The sequence below is a fragment of the Haliotis rubra genome, unplaced genomic scaffold (genome assembly GCF_003918875.1).
Source record: "Haliotis rubra isolate DU_JTF1 unplaced genomic scaffold, ASM391887v1 Scf363, whole genome shotgun sequence".
NCBI lineage: Eukaryota > Metazoa > Mollusca > Gastropoda > Lepetellida > Haliotidae > Haliotis > Haliotis rubra.
This window is the reverse complement of record NW_025767039.1, coordinates 241095-256155: the sequence shown is the minus strand read 5'-3', so window position 1 is coordinate 256155 and position 15061 is coordinate 241095. Positions and strand designations below refer to the sequence as shown.

General features: G+C 45.4%; 1 protein-coding gene and 1 long non-coding RNA gene across 5 annotated transcripts in view; one reads left to right on the top strand and one right to left on the bottom strand.

Annotated features, from left to right (window-relative positions):
* LOC124285576 (SH3 and PX domain-containing protein 2A-like) overlaps positions 1–15061 on the top strand; it is a 235953-nt gene that overhangs the window by 23582 nt on the left and 197310 nt on the right. The gene's annotated exons all lie outside the window — the stretch shown is intronic.
* Positions 546–1508, bottom strand: LOC124285578. The gene is made up of 3 exons (XR_006900842.1): positions 1308–1508; positions 731–789; positions 546–630 (listed from the first exon to the last, which is right to left on the bottom strand). It is a non-coding gene; the product is annotated as an uncharacterized LOC124285578 (long non-coding RNA).

The window sequence follows — 15061 nt, the reverse complement described above, 5'->3', positions numbered from 1 at the left end:
CTACAGCTTTAAATATGTCATGGCTTCTTACTATTGATTTTCAACAAAGAGGTTCTATCCCCATCACTACAAATACCCATGCTTGTCATATTCTGCGACAAAAAGAATGTATTTGAATAAAGTGCCATTATATAGTGCCAGATAATTCACTAGCCCGAAATTTGAATGTAGAAACTGAGCAAAAGATTACAAAAATAGATGAGAATAAGATATTGTCGGCATGACACAGGTTTCATCATTAAGCTGCTTATGTGAGGAACATTTTTATCAGACCATAATCTTGCAGGATTTAAAAGTTTATTAAAACTTAACAAGTCGGAGAGAATCAGATATTTACAAAATGACCCCATGAAAATTTACTAGCCAGTCAGCCAGTGACTGTGGAGATTTACTGGCCCAACTTAATTTTTACTAACCACGGGCTAGCGGGCCAGTGGCTATTTTGCACACTGCTATTAGATGTCCTTGGCTATGCTATGTGTGGTATGCCTATGGTCACAATAAATGTTAAATAATTGTAGCAGGGTAAGGGGTGGTTCTGTTCCATGAAGACCAACGCCTGCTGGGGTGTGAGTTGTGACTTGTGCCACTACTTTATTTCTCAATTATATAGTTTGTTTTGTTTTCACCCTGTAACATATCACATCTGTACTAATAAAGTAGATTACACATATCTGTGGCAATGATATATACATGAAATATAAACACGTTAAAAGGATAAAATACCTACCAAATATATGGTACTCAGGTGATATTACATTGTCCACCTTAGTGAAACAGCATGTCCATCTATAAGTAATATAACACACCATTAAGTATATTACGCTAACCTATTCTTATATCATAATGAAACATATATCACTCTTTAAAACAAACCTACTTAATAAACATATACATATACCTTACAGCACAACATTACCTGTACTGTGATATTCTTATAAATATATACAATGAACAGTTGTTAAAATAATATGGTATCTCAAGTGGCACAGACATTACATGTACCATCAAGTAGACAACATGGCCGACAAAGATGGCCGCTAAGCAGGCACACATGCTTGTGTGTCACCTGACCTCATAAAAGATTACAATTATTACAAATAAACTTATAATGAAAATGCTGATGCAGTAAACATGAAAACCATGCCTATAAACACACCATATTTGACTTACACTATATTCTTAAAACTCATTCATGCCTTCACATCTCACAATATTAAAACGTAAGCAAAATTAATGTTTATAATATAACTGTACTTAACAGATATTACATCCTACATAATATGTTTATAATTTAGTCAACTAACCTTAGACAGAGTGAAGTTGTAGACCAAAGAGAAGAAATCAGACGTCTGTCAAAAATATCACGTACGTCATATGTAAGATGCTTCTCGTGCGGCTGTATGTGGTAGACTGACTAAAATGTGCTGATGTTAGTAAAGAAGAAATCATACAACATAAAACTGACCAATCAGAGATCAAGGAATAGCTTGCCCTCTGAGTTAAGAACAAAAGATCACCCTGCTCTCCCACAATAATACAATAGGAGCCCAGGTCCAGCTTGGGGTAATCAAGCTTACGAGATCACTTCCAACAAAAGACTCTGTAAAGCTTTATTTATTAAATAAAGCTTTTGTCAGGCCCTTATCTCTCTCCGCTAGTGTGCATACCACTTTTGAATCCCCAGCCAACTTCCTGGTCACTATGACCGCGAATCGGCACTTTCCTGGTCACGCAGCCTATGACTCAAGCCAACACTTCCTGGTCACGTGCACTATTGTGATCACTCGACTGGGAGGTAAGTGTTGTTTGTCCTAGCAATAAATTTTCACATCAATAAACTATATAATGTTAATCTCAGTGAAACAATTTAATGTGAATCTCCTATGATTTCTTTGGTTTTCGTAATGAAAGCTTGTTGGGCTTGTTGTTTCCCTTGTTCTATGTACTTTTTTTTCTCGTCTTCACTGATGGCAGTGCTTTTACGAGACTTGGACCGAATCTCTTGTTTCATTCTGTGATATTTTGCGAGTTCAGAGAGGACCAAACGAAATTCTTCCTCTGAGATTTTACTGTCAGTGAGTGCGGTGGAAATACGGTCGTCTATTGTGTTTAACTTTGCTTCGGCTAGAATTCTAATTTCGTCCTGTTTCAATGCTTTACGATGTAATCTGCGGGATGCAAACTTAAACACCAACCCCACCAACCCTGACACCCCAGCTGTTATTTCAATGCCCAGCACTATGGGTGCGGCTACGATGGTGGTCAACAAACCGACACCTACTGCTCCTAATCCCATGCTGGTTGCCATAAGGGTGGTATCAGCCCCATCCACGAAATTGAAAGCTTTATGGTATTTCTTACATAATGCTGTCCGTATATCTCGATCTTGTTCTAGTTGACGTTTTACATCACATAACTGTCTCAAACGAAACCCGTCTACGGTTTCCATTGTTTTTGCTACTTCTTCTACGACTGGGTACAGCCCCATCCTGTGTTTGTGTATTATATATTATAAGATAAAATTTAATTGGTTTTTCGTTAATTTCTTATTAATGTATTTGAGACTTATAAGGCTTAGATTTTTATCCACGAAAATCCCTGAGACATCAAGAGGCATATCTTGGACCAAAACACGGACCCCCTCGAGGCTTACTAAGGGTGCTGATCCTGGTTGTACGATGATACGACAACGTTGGTAATTGTGCCTGTCTTCCCAGATTATTACCAACCCGTTTAAAGGGCCTGCATGGTTACTAGTGTTCCCGAGATAGACTTCTATGATGAGTGTGGTGTCTGGCCCCGTAGTCAAAACCTTCTGCTTGTAATCGGGTGAATCGGAGCTTAAATATACAGTCTCATCGCTTGGAGCTAACATGTTGCCTGAGTGACCTGGTATTCGTATAACTTGTATATTATTATCCGGAATGAAAGACCCGAGAATGATACCGTTGCTCTTAATCTCGGAGACGTAACCATTTTGTTTAAATGAGATATGAGGTGCGGTGAGGGTTATGTTGATCAACCATTCGGGCTCTTTAAAGTCTGCTAGCGACACCCGCTCGTACACGTTGTCTTTCAAGTGTAGGACGTACAAGGTGTTTTCTTCTCCGGCCTGATCGAATCCCTCCATGTCTCCAGGATCACCAAGCGTGACGTTGGGATGACGACTGTTCATTGTCTATATAAAAATGTTATAAAATAGTTTCCAATTGTTTTTCTGATAATTTCTCAGGTGTGCACTTCAACCCCATGAGATGTATGTTGTCGGGTAGGAAAATTTTGGTGAGTGATATCGTGTCTTCCACGGTAACGGTGACTCCCTGCAGACTGGTGTGGGAATCGACGTTCACCCGCACGTAAACAGAACAAACGTGATATTGATGTTGTTTGGTCCACCGGAGTTTGATTCCTTTCACGATTTCGACTTCACGCGGTGATGGTTCACCGAGGTAGACTTGGATGACCAGCGTGGAATTATCCGGTAGATTTTCCAGGATGTTGACAACGCCGTCGAATTCAGACACCACCTGCAACCCCACGTTTTGCTCCCCATGTTTACTCGATAGCATGTGGGCTGCCATACTTGAGACTGCGCTGATGATTACACTGCGCCTATGCGTCGGGACGTAAGCCACGAGCAGGGTTCCGTTGTTCACGACTTTGTTTAGGTAGTGGTCTTTGTTTTCCGTGAACACGTAGGGAGAGCCGAGCGTGATGTTGAGAAACCAGTCGACTCGAGATTGTGTTAAAATCCATTTGTTGTCGTCGGTGAAGACGAGGGCATACTGCTTGTTTCGAACGACGACCGTGGTCTCGACGTCGTTTAAGTCGAACAGCTTGCCGCCGAACGCTGGGTATATCATCCATTCATCCTCGTCATTGCGGACTAGGTCGTACCGAGTGTTGCTGACAGCTCTTGATGTATCGACGATATCGTCTAAGTTACTGCCAGATCCACCGACGGTGGGGACTTCGACGCGTTTGTAAATATTGTTTTTCAGTTGCAAGGCATACAGTTTACCGTCTATTCCTGGTTCGTCGAATCCGCGCGTGTCCCCGAGGTCGGAGACCACTATATTAACGCATTTTTTCAATCGCATTCCGGGACCTTGGGCGCTAGTCATTATCGTATGTGCAGCGTCACGCTGAGGTATCCTATATTCACAGGATTATGTTTTATATCTAAAACAGATACTTTTAATTCCGAGATGGTGCCTCAGGTTAATTTCTTCTACTGCCGTGACGAAAACGATTCGGTTCTGTCATCGTTATACTTTTCCGTTTTCACTGGTACGGCTCTCAACAGCGTGGAAGGGTGTTCACCTTGAACGTTGTCCGTTGTGCTCAGCTGATCGAGATGAATGCACAGTTCATGGTACGGAACAAGATCGGGTAATTTCGTGCCGGTCACGGTGGTTTTTGGTTGAATGTCGTTTGATGTAAACCCGAGCATTTGAGTCAACGGCTTACTGAGTCTCAAGTCGTTTTTCCCGTTGTTCGCTAACACGGCCGTGCCGTTCGAGTCGTTCATTTTGAGTTCTGCTCCCACGGGTTTGAAGATTTCTTCGTTGAGAGAGCACACACTGTAGTAGCCGTCCGTTATTTGGTTGCGTGTGTCGTTGACGAACATCCTGTTGTTTTTGCTGTTGATGTTGGTCCATGGCGGGTAGTAGGTGATGTCGCAGAGTGCGACTTCGAGCTGACTCGTGTTGTTGATCGCGTGCAGCAGTTGAACTGTCTCACCGCTCGTTATTCCCGGAAGCGTCACGTACATATTGGAAGTATATATTATATATTATATAACAATTCAACATGTACAAACCGGGAGTGTTTTATTCTAAAAGCGATACTTCCAATTTCACACACATGAAGATCGTGGTCGATGCAGATGGGTTGCATTTCAAAGCACCATTTATCGATGTGTTTAAAAATTACAGGTTTTCGGTGACGAACGTTAAGACGGTAGACGCTTGGTTTAACAACCCGATGCAGTTCAATTCAATTTTACCGTGTGGTGCTCTACAACGGGGTGCGGTGTGACGTTAAGCGACACTCAGCGTGGCCCGCTGAGTCAGTCTGTGTTTATGTTTCACATGTACTACCAGATCAGACGTATCCTCAAAGAAATCAGCGCTCCGCTTCCACAGGACAAAGCATGGGATGCGGTAAACAATCCGTACGATTGACGGGCATACAAAAGAATTTGCAACGAATTTGAAATCGATCCGAACACAGATTGGTGTTTGCCAGGCGTGAATCACGGTTTGGATATTCCTATCGTTCACAATATGCCCCTCGTAGAAGCCAGCAAGAAGTTGAAAGAATGGTGTGGTAAAACGTATGCAGGTGCTTACGTCATGAGTAACGAGTGGAGAGATGATCTCATGGCTTTCGATGACAGAAAGGATTATCGTGTTTGGAGGTTTGAGCAGGGGTCTGCGGACAATTGGAAAATGTTGATGCTGGACACATCGAGAGGGTTCACTCGTGCCGGCACCGAACGCTTGAACGACTCGATTCAAACGTAGGTGTGGGCGCTGCTGGGAGCGCAGACTCAAACGCGTTCCGACATTGTGGGGAAAGGGACGGCTTACGACGGCAGAAACAGTTCGTGGTCAACGTCGAGGATGCTATCAATGCTCCAGTTGATCTACCGAGTGCTATCCAACGCTACCAAAATGTGTTGGAATATGCCCGGTCGAAAGTCAACTACGTGTTCGGAGTGGGATTGTACATGGCCCCTAGTGACATGCAACTGAGAATCCATAAAGTAGTGGGCTACAACAATGAAATAGTCATCGCCACCACCGATCAAAAGTTGAATATCAACCCAGATATCAATGTCTTAAACGTCACACCCAAGGTGAATACCGGTGAAACGGGTATAGTGGCGTCATCCCCGGAGCCCAGCACCCACACAGCCCCTTCCACCACACAAGGTGGCTGAAAATAAAGAACACCTCGATCGTAAAACAGCGCTAGTGGTTGACTGAATCGCGGTCGGGTCTGCCTCATTTGGTTAAAAATTCCTTAGTGGCCATGTAGACCAGCCCGGCTACGGCGATGATGAACGCCCACAGGTTTTGACCGAGCCACGTGACAGTTTTCGACAGCATACTCAGTAGCCAAGAGACGATGCTACTCAAGATTCCCAGAAGCGCTTCGGTCGGCTTAACCGGCAAGTTTAGCCAAGGCTTCCCTAAATTTTTTTACCCAATCTCTGACGTCGCCACTTGGTGGGGTTGGGGGGTGTGTGGTCCACCATCCCGCCAGTCAGCGCTACGACCAGGGTTGATATGATGAAGCCCAATGCCGTAAGAACGCTGGCGATGGTGATCCCTTGCTCTCGGAACAAAATTCGGATCCTGTCGGCCAACGTGGTGTCTTCGTTCAGGACTCGATCGATGGTTTCCCGCACACGGCTGATCTGAGATCGGAGCTGTTCTCGATTCGAGGAAGCGGATTCCAATCGAGTCCGTCTCTCGTCTTGTAAGTCGCGCAACCGTTTTTCGATGATGGTTTTCAGAGACTCGTCGTCTTGGACCTGACTGAGTTTTATTTTCTCGCGAGCGATGTGCTCATCGATTTCGTTCAGTTTCCCCATATTGTTCACGAGTTCTCCACGAATGGTTTGCAATGCCCTGTCTAGCCCTCGCAGTTCTCGAACAGGAAATTCAAAACCCAGCAAAGGCTCGTTCCAGTACATGTCTTACAGTTTTTCGATGCTGTCCGACGTTTCTTTAGCACGTTGGGGTACGTCTCCGGCATTGCAGAGTTCCCTGATGTTTTGCAGATCACGAACTACTTTGGGTGGAAGTTGTTTGGGTCATGCACCGCCGTAATCTCGCATGTTTAATTCATCGCGGATCAGTTGCCCACCATGACGACTGGCTAGCGTAGACAAGGCAAGCGGTTTTCTCGTGTGTTTGCTCATGAAATCGATCTCTGGATGAGCTTTCAATCGCAGCGTCCCTTCGTTGTCAATTTTGAACTTGGAATAGTCTCGTCCCAACGGTTCGACGTAATTTTTATCTCGCCTCAATGTGTTGTAATATTCGTCTACGGTCTGCTTTAAAAGTTTGTTGCTAACGGTGTCGCCCATGAATGAGGTGTCTTCAACGTAATCCCCATTATCGAGCGCACCAGCACCCAAATCATCCTTCGGAATGTCATCCATTATATTAATGATATTAAACTTATATATTTCATGTATATAACAATGTCCCAATACGGAAGAAAGTTAGATCCTTTCCGAAGATAAAGAGAGCCTGTCGGCGTCAAAGCCGTGCGTCAGTCGGTGACCATCACCAATAATCCCAGCATGATAGACCGGAACCAAACGCTGTTGGTTCAATTCCCCAACCTGGCTGAGAATGACCTCATCGTTCCCGGAACGGTTCGACTGGCGTTTAACATCGCATTGACTTCCGACAACGACAAACGCGAACTCGTGCGGAATGTCGGTCGTGCCATCGTCAAGAAAACCACCATCAAAATCAGCAGCAACGAGGTGTTGAGTATAGACGACAGCAATGTGTTTTACTGTTACATGGATCTCTGGAAAAGCAAGGGCGAACGCGATAGCGATGTGTACCAAGGCATCTGATCACAGAACTGTAAATTGACCCGGTTGCGCGTGGGGTACAGCTTCGCACAAGACCAGCTCGACAAGATCCCGGCGTCCGAACGAGCCATCGCCGAAGAGTACGGGAACCGGTTTTGCGTGCCACTCAACTTCGAGTTGCTCACGGGTCACGCGCCGTTTTATCAGGCCGCGCTGGGCGATCGGCTGGAATATACGAACTCACATTTAATGACTACAGCGAAGTCGTGCGTACGTTGAACGGCGATGATGGTAGTTACGCCATCAACAACATCTCGCTTTAGTTCGACATGGTCACGAGTCCAGAGCCGGCCCGGCAGATTCGAAACCAGTACTCTGGAAAGCTGTCCATCCTGTACCATGGGGTACTGCGGCATAGAACGATCGTACGGGACAAGAGCGACACGTTGTGGAACATCAACTTGAACGTGCCGGCGCGATTGATGAAAGGCATCTTGATCATTCCAGTGCAACGGGAACGAGTGAAAAAAAACCTCGCCGAAATGAAACACACCAAACTCGTGGTGAAAACCGACCAACCCGTAGCTTATCGAGTGTTTTAGTTTAGCAAATGCTTAGCAAATTCTTAGCAACGCTTAGCAAATGCTTAGCAAATTCTTAGCAATGCTTAGCAATGCTTAACAAATGCTTTATTTTTTGGGTGGTAACATTGTGTCGTGAGGTATGATCAATAATTCCTCTCTGACGAAACCTCTCGGCGGCCCATCTTTCAAATAGTACAAGTTCGGTTCGTCTTATCCCAACAAATTTAAAAGTTCGGTTCGTCGTCTTTGACGTCCACTTTATCTACGTTGTAAGTTTTGACCGACCATGTAGGATCAGTGGCTCGTTTCAGAGTGTCTCCTTCGTGTTCTCCCGGCTGATATAGGTACCTCACGAGAGCCCGGTCGGGTATTTGTTTCTCCTTCCCTGGCAATGGTGCAGCCGGTTCGGCCATCACTGATTTAAATTTAATAGCGTTGGCTGTTTTTTTATCGGTGAGCCGAGTGAATTCGTGATTGATAGCCGACTCCACTTGAGGTAGTCGCGTGACCCATTCGGTGTTGGGGGTGTTTAGACTTATTTCCTGTGCATACTGCCAAAGTCCTATTGAATCTCTCGACTATGGCTTGACCGCTCCGTGCCTGACTTGGACGCCGTGCTTGGCTAGCAGTTGTGACACGGCACCCATGAACTCCCGTCCGGGATCGACTTGCAGCTCTGTAGGCCATGTCAGCGGACTGCGCTTGTATATGCGCTCGAATCCGCGGGCTACCTGGGTCGAATCTTTCGTGGTTAAGGGTTCCGCTTCTTTGTAGCAGCTGGCCACGTCAACGACGGTTAGGGCGTACTTGTATGTTTTACATCTCACCCTGTCGTGGGGTAGAAACAGGAGGTTGGCTTGGTGAACGCGATTTGGCGTCAACACGTCAAATTTTCTTCTAGGTACGTAGCGCGGTGCCGGTAGGTAGATTTGCCACAGGGCTTGTTTTTCCAACCACGCTTTGGCTTCGTTTTGTGATACTCTTGCTATCTCGGCAAGCTTGTGTATGGCGCTCGCGCCTTTCCAGTACCCACGCGGGCTGTAATAAATGTTTTCAAATTTGTTTTGATGTGGTGACATTATATATATATATATTTATTCTTTTCATTCAATTTTTTCGTGTCCATACGTGTACGTGTTGATTCCGTCGATGGCGATCCAACGTTTTGTGTCCATCGGCAACAGGGACGTTTTGTTTATCGTCAGTCCGTATATCCAGTGTCTGTCGCTTCTCAGTGTATTCATTTGATGTTTTAAAGTGCGAGTCTTGAACAGGGCTTCCTTGAATCTGGCGTGTTTGATTTGTTTTTTCACCACATATTTGTTCACGCCTTTCGCTTTTCTGATTTCATTATCGTCTGCTTTCAGGATGGAATACATTTTGGGTCTCAAGCCGATGTATTCCGCAATTGGTGTTCCGGCGCATTCGTCCTTCATCTTGCCGAGCACGTTTTTATTGATAGTGTCATGCATCGGGTGGTCCTTGGGGTAGTCGCTGGTGTCGTACAGGTGTATTTTTTTCTTCATGTCCTCGTACACGTCACTGGTTCGAATTTCCATCAGCAGGGAGTCCGTGTCCGTGTACAGCACTTCACACCGTTCGCCGTACTGTTTCTTCAGTTCGTTGTAGTAAAGGTCGTACATCAGGTGTTTGGATAAGTCGAGGATGCTCATCCCCACGTAAACAGGCCGGTTGAATTTGATGTGGCTTTTCCTCATGTGCAGGGCAACCAAATAGTCGCTGAATATCTTGCTGCGGTTGTATGCCGTGCTGGCTATCAGTTTCCTGAGCTTATCTTCCTCTTTCGACCGGACTAGCTTCACGGTCATGCGTTTTCTCAAGTTCTCCATCGTCCTACCGAACACCGAGTTGTTCATGAGCTTGTAGAGGTTTTTCTCGAAATCACTGTTGGCCCGCTTTCGCAAGTCCGTGTTCATTCTAATGTAGGGCTCTATCCACGAACTCTGGTCGAACTTGAGCACCCTATTAATTTTCATGAGTTTCATTCCCAGCGACAGGTACAGTTGCAGGTTGCGATAGTGAACAATATATTTTTTCTTGTTCATCAAGTTGAGTACAGGTTTTTCGAAGTTAGCCGGCTTATTTTTCCCCAGCACGTTTCGTTGGTAGTCGGACATCCAATATGGGTTAACTGTAGCGTTTGGAAGCCATGGAAATCCCACCTCCGGCGCCTTTTTCGTTGAACAGGTGCCTTTGTAATTCGTCAATAGTTTGGGTTTCACACCAGTCTTTTTCAACAAGGCATCACCAGTCGTGTCTCGTTGAACTTGACCCAGCTGTCCATGTATTCATAAGGGTAAACACCCTTCCTCATCAGCAGAGGTCGAGTCTCGGCGTCGGTGTATCGATTGGTGATGTGGAAGTCATTCGGGTCGTTGGCCTTGACCAAACTATCGAGAGACGACAGCAGGAATTGAACGCTGTCGATGAATCTCAGACCGTTTAATGAGAAGGAGATGTATTTTTCCAAGTTGTTGGGGATGCACGTCAGGTTGCCGTCGACCTTCGCGATGACCTGCATGATCAAGTGAGAGTCGTACTCTCTGAAATTGTGAAACACGACGGGGATTTGGATGGTTTTGGGATTGATTATGAGTTTGAGGTTGCACGCGCTGTGGGCTGCGCTTCTGTACTCGCCGGTGATGTGACAGTGATCTCTCACCGAATCGCGGTTCATCGCACACGTGGCAGTGAGTGCTGCAGCCGTGAGCTCGCCGGATCGGCTTGAGTCATGCGCATGGGAACGACGGTGTACAACCTCTTCCTGATAGTTTTCTCTTCCCGTTGCAAACACGAGAAACTTTTCAGCCGGGTCAGGACCTCTGTACACCACGGGAGCATTCATTTTCCTGTCACATCGGACGACCACGTACCCGAACCCACAGGCCTCGTGCTCTTGCGTTTTATACGTGTTTTTGTCCATGGACGGCCCAATGGTGTCAACATGTTTGACGAGGGCTTCAAAGTCGGCATAGATGATGTAAGGTACGGGCATTTGATTTTTGTGGTTGGTGAATTTTAAGATGTTGTCGTTTTCGTTGGGCATGTCAATTCGTACGGACGTCTGTCCAACGCCTAGGCAATCCTCCCGGTGGGATTCTAATAAATCAGCTCGCGTGAAGCCATGCAGGCACCGTTCACAAAAGTGTTTTTTCCCGTCGTATTTGGATTGGTCGTGCAACAGTCTGCTGAAGTGTTTTATCCACGCGTAGTGATACTTGTCACCTCGCTGGATCATGAATATATTGATCACGCGACCCTCGGTCATCGGGCTGATCCTGTGCACGATCGTTTTGTTGCCTTCGTATCCAAAGACGTTGATGGCTATGTGGTTCTGTTTTTCGATTTTGGTGATCTGAGATATGGGGATGGGTTCGTCTATACCGTCCCAGTTGAGTCCGTCGTCTTGGGGATAGCTCGAAGGTCTGTTCAAATTAACGTCGGCCGGAAACAATGCGGATCTGATCGCTAACCTTAAACAATTATTACCTCTGTTTTTGACGTTGACCATGGCTTGTTTTTTCTTGTAGTAGGGTGGTAAGTCTAGTTACGATCCGCCTTTGAACGGTATGTAGTTAGCTACGTCTAGATAGACCTTATCGATTCTGTCCACGACCCACCCGGAACCCCTGTGCGTGTAGCGTTCCAGTTATTCTCGTATTGTTTGCAACGAGGTGTCGATGGACGCATCTACCGTCTCGGGTTGAGTCGCGACTTCTTGTTTGCCCCTGAAGTAAGGCTGAACGTTTTCAACGGCACCGTCCGTCTGCTGTTTATCGAGCAACATTTTCACCGTGATTTGAAATTTGAGGCTTCCCAGGTCGTTCAGTTCCTCTTTGACTTTGTCAGCGATCAGAGGTTTGACGTTGTCAATGTCTATGTTTTTGTCTACATTCATCTGCCAGCCTCTCAGATAGTTACCTATAGCGTGTTCAGTGCACACGAACTGTAGATCGACAACTCTGTGCTGATGCAACAGTTCAACGAGCTAGGGTTTCCTCATACGGGAATAACCTACCAGCCCCAGCTCTTTCGCTTGGAGTTTGAGTTGTTTCACCGTGGGAGGAGGTTGTACCGGGTCGTGCAATAGTTCAACTATCCCGGCTTTCCTCAGGCGGGAATAACCTGTCAGCCCCAGCTCTTTCGCTTGGAGTTTGAGTTGTTTCACAGTGGGAGGGGGTTGTATGTTGAGTAATCTCAACAGCTGAGGTTTCCTCAATCGGGAGTAACCGACTACACCTCGTTCTCGTGCAACCCGTTTAAGCTCTCGAATAGTAGTCATTGTTATACTTCATTGTCAAAGTCAATCTCTAATTGGGTGTTCGGTTGCCTTATTTACTGAGGACAAAAATGAAGCGCGCATAAAAACTTTTTTTTTTTTTACTATTTTATTTTCAACATGTGGAAGGGTGGTGATAATAGGTCCACTTCAGCGTTGTATTCAGCTATACTTAAATAGACCATTTCGATTCTGTACTCAACCGGGGGAACACGTTCCAGGTATTCTTGTATGTTTTGTAATGAAGTGTTGAAATACGCATCTATCTCGGGTTGAGTCGCGATTTTTCGTCCACTTGTGATGGGGAAAGCAAACTCACAGGCCCCATCAATCCGCGTTATTTTCAATACGAATCGAAATTTGAAGCGTCACAGGTTGTTCAGTTCCTCTTCTAGTTTGCTAGTGATCTGAGGTTTGATATCGGTGATGGGTATAATTTTGGCTACTTTCATCTGCCAGCTGCTCAGATAACCTTTCGAGGTTCTAGGAGATTGCACGAACTGTAAGTCGGTCATTATTATACTTAGATGCAAGCCAATCTCTAATTGTGCCTCCAGTTATGTAGGGGAGGTAACTCCGTCAGCCTTATCTGCCAGGCTAAAAAAATGAAGCCTTTTTAAATTTTCATTCTGAGGAGGCGCTTACGTTCATTCAAATAATTTTTTTCTTCTCGTAAGTAAGTTGGTTTCGGACCACGTTCGCCCTGTTGGCTCTACATAAACAGTAATGGCATTTCACTCCAATACCACACACGGAGCACGTGTAGTTCACGAAACCATTTCTTATACTCCTCATATGAAAACAACAGTACCCCTCAGTCCTGCATGTCCTACCACAAATCTTGGCTTTCCCCATAAGCACGTATTGACAACGATACGGAGCAGGTCTCATCTTTGTTATATCCATATGAATATCTAGTCTAATTGTTCCACAATTAACACAGTCGCTGCTAGGCCCAGTGCGACGAAGATCAGTTCTCGATTTTTTTGTTGCAAGGAAGGCGCGTAATACTGGGAGAGGGTAGGGGGTTCATCGAGAGGTTCAAGCTGTTTACCGGTTAGCAGGTAATATTCTTTCGCGGCGTCATCGACATTCTTGAACATTCACACGGCATGGTTTTCACACTCGAGTTGATCCTTAATGAAATCGAGTCTCTGCATGCGTTTTTTCACGTACTCGGTTTGCGCGGCTTGTAATTTCTCCATGGCTATATTGTGCCTCTTTCGTTCTGCTTGTACCTCGGCCGCGGCCGCGTTCGACTCCCATAATTTCGAGAAGAGGTAATTGCTCCTGGAAAATGCCAGGGCGTTGACTAAAGCCCCACCGACCATCATAGCGATCGTAGCCATTCTATATATATTTATTTTACTTTAAAATATTTTCCGGTATGATTCCTTGTTTTACGAGGACGCCCTTGGTGGCCATCGCCATCCTTAAATTCATGATGAGCATTGCCATATACTGCAGGTCGAAATCGAGTTTGATCGTCGGTTGTTTGAGAACCATTTTGGTTAAACGAGCGTATCCTACAGCTAGACCGGCGACCATGGTTGCGTGGTATGCATCGTTAACGAATGTTTTTCCTTCAGACTTATTACCCCAATTAGGGGTTGACCTCTAATTGTGGTTGCGGTGTGGGTTTTGGTGCTGGTTGTGGTTTATTATATAACATAAATAATGTTGTCACGGCAGCAGCAGCTGCGCCTGCAGCAACCCACAGAGTATAATTTTTTGTCGTGGTGCTTAGCTAAACCACCTTTTCTACCGGCGGCGACTCTTTTAGGGTTCTTCTTCTTGGTGACTTGTGTCGGTATTTCCTCCCCCCTGCTCCTGTGTTGGAGTCGGAGTCATTTCTTGCTGGGCAGTTTCCATCTTGTATACTATTATTATTATTTTTTCCCTCTTTAAATTGGCAATGCTTTGCTGTGATGATTGCCGCCGTCACCGGAGCTAAAAACATACCATATTTGTGGTACAACACACAGCTGACGGCGCTCAAAGCGTGTTCGATGAACAGATCTTTCTCGAGATCTTCCCACAGGTAAAGTCGACGTTCCGGGGGAATGGGAAGGAAGTACGACGCTAAACCGGTGTAGATCTGCGTCATGGTCGACCCTATAGTTTTTGTCATCTCGGCCCCGAGCCAGGTTTCGTATCTCGCGTACAGCTTATCGATCTCATCGGGAGGCATTTTTTGAATTTTATCGGGAGTGTGGTCGCTGCCCAAGTATTGTTTGGCTTTGCCGCCGACTGCCAGCGCCACCAGTCTATCTCTTATCATCCGGCAATACCAACATTTGTTCGAGCAGTTCGTTGCACTCCATCTTATAATGTAACAAGTGATTTTTAATTCTAATAATATAATACCCGATGCACACAAAACATAGCGAGATATAAGTTAAGTTACACACGATGAGAATTTCAAAAGTCGACATTTAATATAAAACCATATCAACATGATATAACTGAAATGAAAACAACATAACCGAGTGACCAGGAAAGTGCTGATTCGCGGTCATAGTGACCAGGAAGTTGGCTGGGGATTCAAAAGTGGTATGAACACTAGCGGAGAGATAAGGGCCTGACAAAAGCTTTATTTATGAAATAAAG